General features: G+C 37.4%; 1 protein-coding gene across 2 annotated transcripts in view; it reads right to left on the bottom strand.

Annotated features, from left to right (window-relative positions):
- The window catches only part of ATP6V1A (ATPase H+ transporting V1 subunit A), a 59789-nt gene extending 51765 nt beyond the window's left edge, over positions 1–8024 (bottom strand). The window contains exons 1-2 of one of the 2 annotated variants that reach the window (XM_055085225.1): positions 7531–7653; positions 6299–6390 (exon numbers count right to left, since the gene is read on the bottom strand). The gene's annotated coding sequence lies outside the window, so the exon portion shown is untranslated. Of the gene's footprint in view, positions 1–6298; positions 6391–7530; positions 7654–7754 lie in introns of those variants that run through there. The other variant, XM_024120054.3, reaches the window with a different exon arrangement.
- Between the last annotated feature and the right edge of the window lie 551 nt (positions 8025–8575).

An 8575-nucleotide genomic window follows, 5' to 3' on the forward strand; every position in this document is an offset into this window, starting at 1 on the left:
GAAACCGGTGCCGGATGCCAAAAAGGTTGGGGACCGCTGCTCTAAAGCATCTGTTATTTTCTATTACTGCTTTGAATGATATATTAATCTCAGATTCTTAAAAGGACTGAAATCAAGTATTAATTTAATTTTGCTTCTTTACAGGCATTCTTACTTGAAGCTTTCTAAGGAGAGTTAACGTTGTATCTAGTTGTTTTTTTTGTTTTTTTTGTGGTACGCAGGCCTCTCACTGCTGTAGCCTTTCCCGTTGCGGAGCACAGGCTCCGGACGCGCAAGCTCAGCGGCCATGGCTCACGCGTCCAGCCGCTCTGCGGCATGTGGGATCTTCCCGGACCGGGGCACGAACCCGTGTCTCCTGCATCGGCAGGCGGACTCTCAACCACTGTGCCACCAGGGAAAACCGTATCTAGTTTTTTTATTCACCAAAACCCAAATGTGGACTTTCCCTTATGCTGACCGTCAAACGATTACGTCAGGTAACAGACTCCATAATTGTGCAATATACTCTATTATCTCCAAGGCAGAAAACATTTCTGGAGGACTTAATATCCATACCAAAAATAAAATTTGTAACCCTATCTGGTAATGCCTATCACTTTCCTGTACATTTTTAATGACAGCTTCGTATTGGATGCCCATGGGTTATCACATACACAAAATTAAGGAGAATTTATGGAATTAGCAGGGTAATTTATACACTTTCCCCTCAGATACCTAAGTAATTAAGACAAAAAAAAATTTCAGACAATTGCCATTTCTGGCCATTTCAAATGGAATTCTTCCTTTTGTTAATTCCTTCTTTGCCCGAACAGATCTTTTAATTAATTAACTTATTAATTAATTAATTTCTGGCTGTGTTGGGTCTTCATCGCTGTGTGCAGCAGGCTTTCTCTAGTTGCGGCGAGCGGGGAGCTTCTCTTCCTTGCAGTGCGTGGGCTTCTGCTGCAGAGCACAGGCTCTAGGCGTGTGGGCTCAGTAGTATTGGCACACGGGCTTAGTTGCTTCGTGGCATGTGGGATCTTCCTGGACTAGGGCTCGAACCCGTGTCCCCTGCATTGGCAGGTGGATTCTTAACCACTGCGCCACCAGGGAAGTCCCTTCTTTTTAAAAAAGGTAGTTTTTTCTAATTACAGAAACACTACATGTTCATTGTAAAAATAAAAACGCGTAATACAGAAAAGGGTAAGAAAATAAAAACCACCTAAAATGCCCATCCATGTACTGAGGTAACCACTAAACATACACTTTGGTGACTATCCTTTCTGCAGTTCAACTTGTACAGATACGCACAAACATGTAGTTTTATGCATGTGTTATTGTGAATACCCTGCCTTTTTTTCTTTGTCTTTCTGTTTTCTTTTGCTTACTTCCTCCTTCCAGTGTTGACAATCATATAGGCATATACAAAACTCATGGTGTTTTTCAGCTGTTTAACAAAAATGGGATCTCGTTACATATATTTCTCTAAACTTTGCGTTTCTCACTTAAGATACATGATGGATCCTTTTAGGATGTGTTTGGAAATCCTTTCGATTCACCAGTATGGGTTTAACTCCTACTTTTAATGGACTTTAAAAACATAAAATCTATAAGTTATATATCAATACCCCTACTGATAGACACTCCCTTTGTTCCCAGGTTTTTGCTACTTCAAACATTGCTTCAATCGACATTCATGTGAACACTTGCTACTTACTGGTGTTTTTATTCTAAGGAAAAGAGTCCATACGGTGGGACTGCTGGATGGAAGAATATGTATTTTTAATATTAACAGATATTGCCTGATTGTTTACTAAAAAAAACTGTAACAATTTACATCTCTGTAACAATTTACATCTCCACTAGCATTTTATGAGAAAATCCTTTACCACACATCACTGCTAGCGGTAGGTTTACCACTTAATTTCTGTAAATCAGAAAAAAATTTTCATTGTTAGTATATTGATTACTAGTGAAGTTATACATTTTTTCATAAGTTTGTTGAATGTTTGGATTTCTCTTCTTGAAGTTCTGGTCATATGCTTTACCCATGTTTCTATTGTGTGGACTTTTTCTTAATATGTAAAAGTTCTGACAAATGTTAACTCTGTAATACATATTTCAATTTTTTTTCAATCTGGCCTTTGTTCTATTTTTGCCATTGAAAAATTCTTCATTTCTATGTGTTCTCATACACCTATGTTTACTTTTATGACTTTCAGATTTCCTATCTTGGTTTAAAAGATCATCACTACATCTAGATTGTATATATAAAAAAATTTTAGGAATTAATATTTTTAATATTTAAAATATTTAAGTTTTTAATCCATCTTGAAACTAGTTTCTGCATATGCTGCAAAGTACCGGCTCAAGTTAACTTCTTCCACACAGACAAGCTGTGTCAGTTACATTTACTATATATGTCCCCGTTTTCCCCACTGGATTGAAATATCACTTCACCATGTATTAAATTCTTTTATATGCTGGGATTTACTTCTGCTTTTTAAAATTCTGCTGAGCTTACAGAGGCCTAAAAACATACCTGCACCTATAAACTTAAATAACGTATTCAGTTATCTGGATAAGTCAAAACATTTTCACTTAGGATATCCAAGTAATTAAGAAGAAATCATCATTTAAATGCCTTAATTCTCCATATCAAATTAAAAAATTATTGCCCAAAGCAATAAACAGTGATTGTAGGAACTCAAATATAAATTTTAAAACTTTCTTAAATCTCCTAATCTAAGATGACTTATTTTGATGCATTTCTGTCCATCTTTTTCAATATGTATATACAATCATTACTACACATACAGTTTCTGTATCATGCCCTTTCTTCAATTTTATAAGTGTTTTCTAATTTAGTCTTCTCTATTTTATTTTTAAATAAACACTTAAAATAATTAAACTAAGAAATAACTAAAACAAAACAAAGTCTGGTTGTTTTTCATTGCTCAGGCACATGTGGAGCTCTTCTGCATTATATCATGCTTTACCCATTTTATTTTCAATGAAATAAGCTTCACTATTTTTCAGAAAATAAATAAAACACGGCATGTTGTTGATATAATTTTTTAAAAGGTTTGTCAATGAAAGAACAACCGTTTCTACAGAAAGCATAAAGATTCAGAAAAACACTGAAAATTTTATTGTAGTAGCTAGTCATAATATTGACACCAAAATAATAGCAACAAAAAAAAATAGGTTAAATCTCAAAATATCTATGAAATACCACCAATTTTGAAGGCTAAGTGCAGTTGTGAAATTTATTAAACAGAGCTAACTACAAACAAATATAAAGGGGCGTTTCAAAAAAATTAATCATTAAATAATTTTATTCACAGTAGTAAATAATTCTAAAGATGACTTTGTTACAGGTAAAAATATTTATTACTATGAAAATATACATCTATTTCAGCTATCTTTATAAACACACACACAATGTATATGTATTTACTATACATATATGTATATACTATATATATATAAAATAATACACTTATATAAACCGAAGTCACTTTCAGTTCACAACAGGAAACAAAGAAAATAGTAAACTTTTAAAGTCTCTACAGAAAAATTAAATGGAAAATATGGTTATTGATCATAATTTATTTCACTATAATAGAAAACTTGACATTAAAGACATTAAAGAGAATATTCAATAATCTCTTAATAAAATCTTTCCTTAGAACAAATGAGTTATTTTTTTCAGGACTAAGGTGAAACATAAACTCATGATAGCTACACTTCAATTATTGTTTAATTTACTGATACTTTCCAATACAAAACCACTAAACCTTGTGAATCATCAACCTAGGAAGGGAAAAATTTTACTCTAGTTCACGTCTCCATTGTGTTCTCTATATTCCTATGTCTACTTCAAATGAGGATAAAAATAAGGCATAAAAACATTTAGAATAAAAGGCAGAAATTTTAAATATATGCTAAACTCAAAAGTTCCACCTCTATAGGGTGGTGTAATTTTAATATATTTCTATAATCCATTGTAGGGATAATAATTTAGAAACACAATACTACCTTAAATTGATTCCACATATTAATGATCACAAGCTCTGGAACATCTTTATATAGCAAATATTAAGTCACTGCAGTTGCCAAAATAATACTTTATGTTGATATTTCTTAGCTCCTATTAATAAATCTATTTTAGAATCTTTGCTAGAAGTATATTTTTCTTGCTATTTTTTGGTAATAGCCTCATTTCAAATTCTACTCCTTACTCCATACCCCAAACTTGTTGCTCAATTTTATAGGATATCTAAAAGTCTCCTTTAGAAATTCAGTATATAAAATCAAACTAGATAGCAGCAAAGTTAATTTTTTTAATGTACAAAGTAGGTACTAGGCCCTCTGCACTCATGATCTAATTTAATAGTATCTATGGCATAGATTTAAACACGACGAAATCTAAGCTTAGATTAAGTAAATTGTCCAAGGTCAACAGCTTAAATAAGTGGTAAGGCCAGACTTGAACCCAGGTCTACAGGATCAGGAAATACCACTTAGTTTTAAAAATACTTTCACATAGATTACCTAGGGTTTATCTCGCTTGAAATCATAATACCCTTGATAGAAAGGTTCCTAAGTATCAAACCATAAGCCCCCATCCCCAACTTTACTTAAAAGCATATAGCTAAAGTGGCAGTACTTAATAATGATTTTCTGACTTTTAGTTTAGTGCTATATCACGTGTAGCCTGTAAGTGCCCCTTTTTTCAATAAACACAACTCACTCCTCTTCCCTTCCCTATCATGCAAACACATATGCTGTGAACATAAGTTGATCACTACATTAATAAAGTCCATCTGAGGTTTATATCTATTCTATTGACCATGATTTGGATGGTTACTATTAACAATTTATATTTGAAAGCTAATACCTAGTGCATACTCAGTAGGAGCTATGATCTGCAAGAACTTTAAAAGTAGTTTAATCTCCCTGTCCAACTGTCAAACACTCATTCAATAAACAATTTATTGAATGCCTATCAAGTACTTCAGCATACTGGTGCTAAGGACACAACAGTAGAGACACTGTCCTTGAATTCCTAGGAGCTTTACAGTTTACTAAGGAACAGCCCAGCAAACAGTAATTAAATACAACGTGCTAGAAATGAAAATAGAATAATAGAAAATATTGTGTAGTAGTCTATAGAAGTGAGTGCCTAGCTCTGCCCACAGAGGAAGAAAGCATCTTGGTGGTGGCCATAATCTACAAAGGCAGTGACATATAAGAAAGACCTCAGAGTAAGCACACAAGAAGTGTCAGGGACCCGAACACAAAAACCCCCGTGTGCCATTTAATGTTGGACTACAGCACAATTCTCTAATGAATGTTAAGATTTCTACATATAGGGAATTCCCTGGTAGCCCAGTGGTTAGGACTTCACGCTTTCACTGCGGGGTGGGGGGCGGGGGCAGTTCAGTCCCTGGTCAGTGAACTAAGATCCCATGAGCCACGTGGCGTGGCCAAAAAACAAACAAACAAAAAAAGATTTCTGCATATAATACTCATAGATTGATAAAAAGCTCGTCTCAGAAATGGTTTCCACACTTCATATCACTTGTTTGTGTGTGTAAATCGTGCATAACGTCAAAGCTCTTTTTCAAATTCAACTTTAGTAGCAATTTAGTCACCAATTCCTGCTGCCAATCTTCCAGATTTCATTAGTGGTCTAAATTATTGCTTTTGTAAGTTCCCTAAAATCAGGGGAATTGTGAAGTAAAATTGCAAACTCATTCAACCTCTTTCACATTGACATTTTCTCCTCTAGTACTCAATCCTTTTTAGCCTGTTTTCTCTATTCCATTTTGGTCTCACCCAGACAGGACTGGTTTGGACTTCAAGAATTCCTCTTATTTGGTGGAATGTTACCTGGGCAATGAAGCAACACTACTTACATTTTTCTCTCCTCTAGTGATCAGGGAACCTCACTCTGGAGCAAACTAATGGATAAAACTATATTTATATCGGTAGCAAGCATACCGATACATAAACATCTCAAACAAATTAGTGCTTTTGTCCAATATAGGTTATATGCACAAAATGCTAAAACTGTAAATCATAACAGTGGCCTTCGTCATTACTTAGAGAAAGCAAGAAAGATCTTTAAGGTTATGTTTTCTAGTAATGAGCATCAAATAAGCGAGTTTCTCTATTTTGAACTTACCATAAAACATTTTGTTAAATTGATATTACTCTAGAATTTTAACTTCCCCCTTAACAAAATAAGACCAGTTTATTGCAGAGAATTTGGAAGATACCAGAAAAACAAAAATAAGTCAGTCATACCCACCACTCAAAGATAATGATTCCATCTTCCTCATTTTTCAGCTATCTTTTTAATGGAGTCTTCAATGACATGGGTTAGAAAACTCTAAGGCTTAACTAAGAATATAATTTTTTCAGATTAAGAAAAAGTGTAATTTAAATTTTAAAAATCAAATTTGTGATTTCTGTAAGGCCTTTCAATTTAAAAGAACCAAGGGACTTTCTTTCTGAGTTTGCAGTATAAACAAGAGTTTAACCCCAAACAGAAAAACACTCTTCCCTAAGGCACATTGTTTGGGGTCAAAACATTGGTTACTATATTACATGTGAAATGGGAGTACACTGGGTTGGGCAAAAACCTAAACAATCTTTTCTGCACTTTCAGAAAATACTGTTCATCAAAATCTGAAGAGGTCACCTGGAGTTTTACAAATGGAGAAAGCTAAGGAGGGATACAAATGCTACTTAACATAAATTTACCACTAGTCAAGGAATTGACTGGGAGTGGCAATTAAGTAGGATTTTAGGGAGAAATGGCAAGAGGATGTCAAAGGCAGAAAATATGAAGTCAGCAATATCTCGACTTAACCTCCTTACCTCTAAGTTTATGGTCAAACACGTTAGTTTAATTATCTTTCCAGCCCAATTAGTTTCTGAAGAATTACTTCCCTTTCAGGGAGGTCACTTTTCCATAAGCTAGCCTGGGTCTCCTGCAGATCATGACACCGCAACACCATCTTTCAACGCCTCCCCATTCAATCTAGACTGTCGCATTACCAACACCTCTTGTTTTGAAGGTACTATATATTTATTCTTTCAACTGTCCTCTCCTTTTCTGCACCATTAAGTCAGAGAAGAGAAAGGTAAATAAGCGGCCAACTTTTACCCTTCCAGATCCATTCAAAGCTTGTGGACATCTATAAAACGCCTCTCGCAGGAATGTCAGATAAAAACTCAGAATTAATTGAGAATGCACATTCGGAAGCAAGTTTTACAGTGACTCCGCAGTGAGGGCCACATCCGTGACATTCTCTCCCAAGCCTGTCTCACAGGAGACGCCTCTGCCTCCGGGGTTTTTCCTATCTCCCCGCTCCCCAGCCCGGGGCTGAAGGTAAAGACCTTACAAGGCCTCTGCCAAATAACAGACTTTGGGGATTGAGACCTCGAGGCTACTGCAGACCCCGAAGAATGCCTGAACCCATCCCACTACCCGAAGCCCCAAAGACTCGAAAGAGGAAGCATAATGGCGGCACTCACCCCCAGCCCCGGGAAAGGTGGACATGTGAACTCCTAGGTTGCAGGGGCGACCACAGTTGGGGAGCGGGTGTCAAGATAACTGGAGAAATGAGATCGCCGGTGCAGGATGACAGCGGGGGGAAGACCGGGACATCAGAGGCCACCATTCACACTCTCTCTTCTCTTCCTCCTCCCACCTCTTCTCTCCTATCCCAACCAACCCCCGGTTACCGGTCACCACTCACCTGCCGGGGCGCGAGATGAAGAAACTGCCGATCACCTACACAGAGGCTCTGTCACTGTGGGAAGGGAAGTCTTCAGCTGCAGAGGGGGGCGGGTCTAGACAGTCACGTGACCCCGGGCTCCGCCCTGTTCTCCCCAACCGGGCTTGCTGTATTTCCGGCGCCTGTATTTTTGCGGATCGTTTGAACATTAATTTTCTTGCGATTAGATTTTAGGAAAACAAAAGAAAAACAAAAATGTACACAAAGATTATGTTGTAAAGTGCAACGTAGAAGGCGTGGGTAGAACAGGCTAAAGTGCTTTGCTAAGGAAGTGACGTTCACGCCGTGGTCTAGGGCCGGAAATGGCGATAGAATTCCGCCCCCCTGGGGCCCGCCGGCAAAATCCCAAATTTACGGGTTTGGGGCCATCACGTGATATCGAAACCGAAACGTGCTGGACGGAAGCCAAGTTATCCGGCCAATTGTTAATTACACCTATTTGTCTTAAAAGCACTAATTTACTTAAGTCTCCCACAGGCTTCTTTACATTTAGAGGAACCAGCTTTATGAAATCTTATTATGAGACAGGAGCGTTTGAAGGTCATACTGGAGACAACCAGCTGGGAAGACCAGGGTCTGGGAAGACTGATCTTGCTGAGGTGGGAGAAGTGAGGGAGGGGTGGAAAAATCTGACTTTTACCGCCAAGGCCTACCCGGCAAGCCCCACAAGTTGCGTCGTAAGGGATGGGAGGAGGAAGATGACGCCAGAAGGCAGAGCCCAGTAGAAAGATGGAGGTCCTCAAGCGGAGGGGGAAGGGTACTCGGAGGCCTGCAGTGCGGCT

Source organism: Physeter macrocephalus, chromosome 1 (genome assembly GCF_002837175.3).
Source record: "Physeter macrocephalus isolate SW-GA chromosome 1, ASM283717v5, whole genome shotgun sequence".
Lineage (NCBI taxonomy): Eukaryota > Metazoa > Chordata > Mammalia > Artiodactyla > Physeteridae > Physeter > Physeter macrocephalus.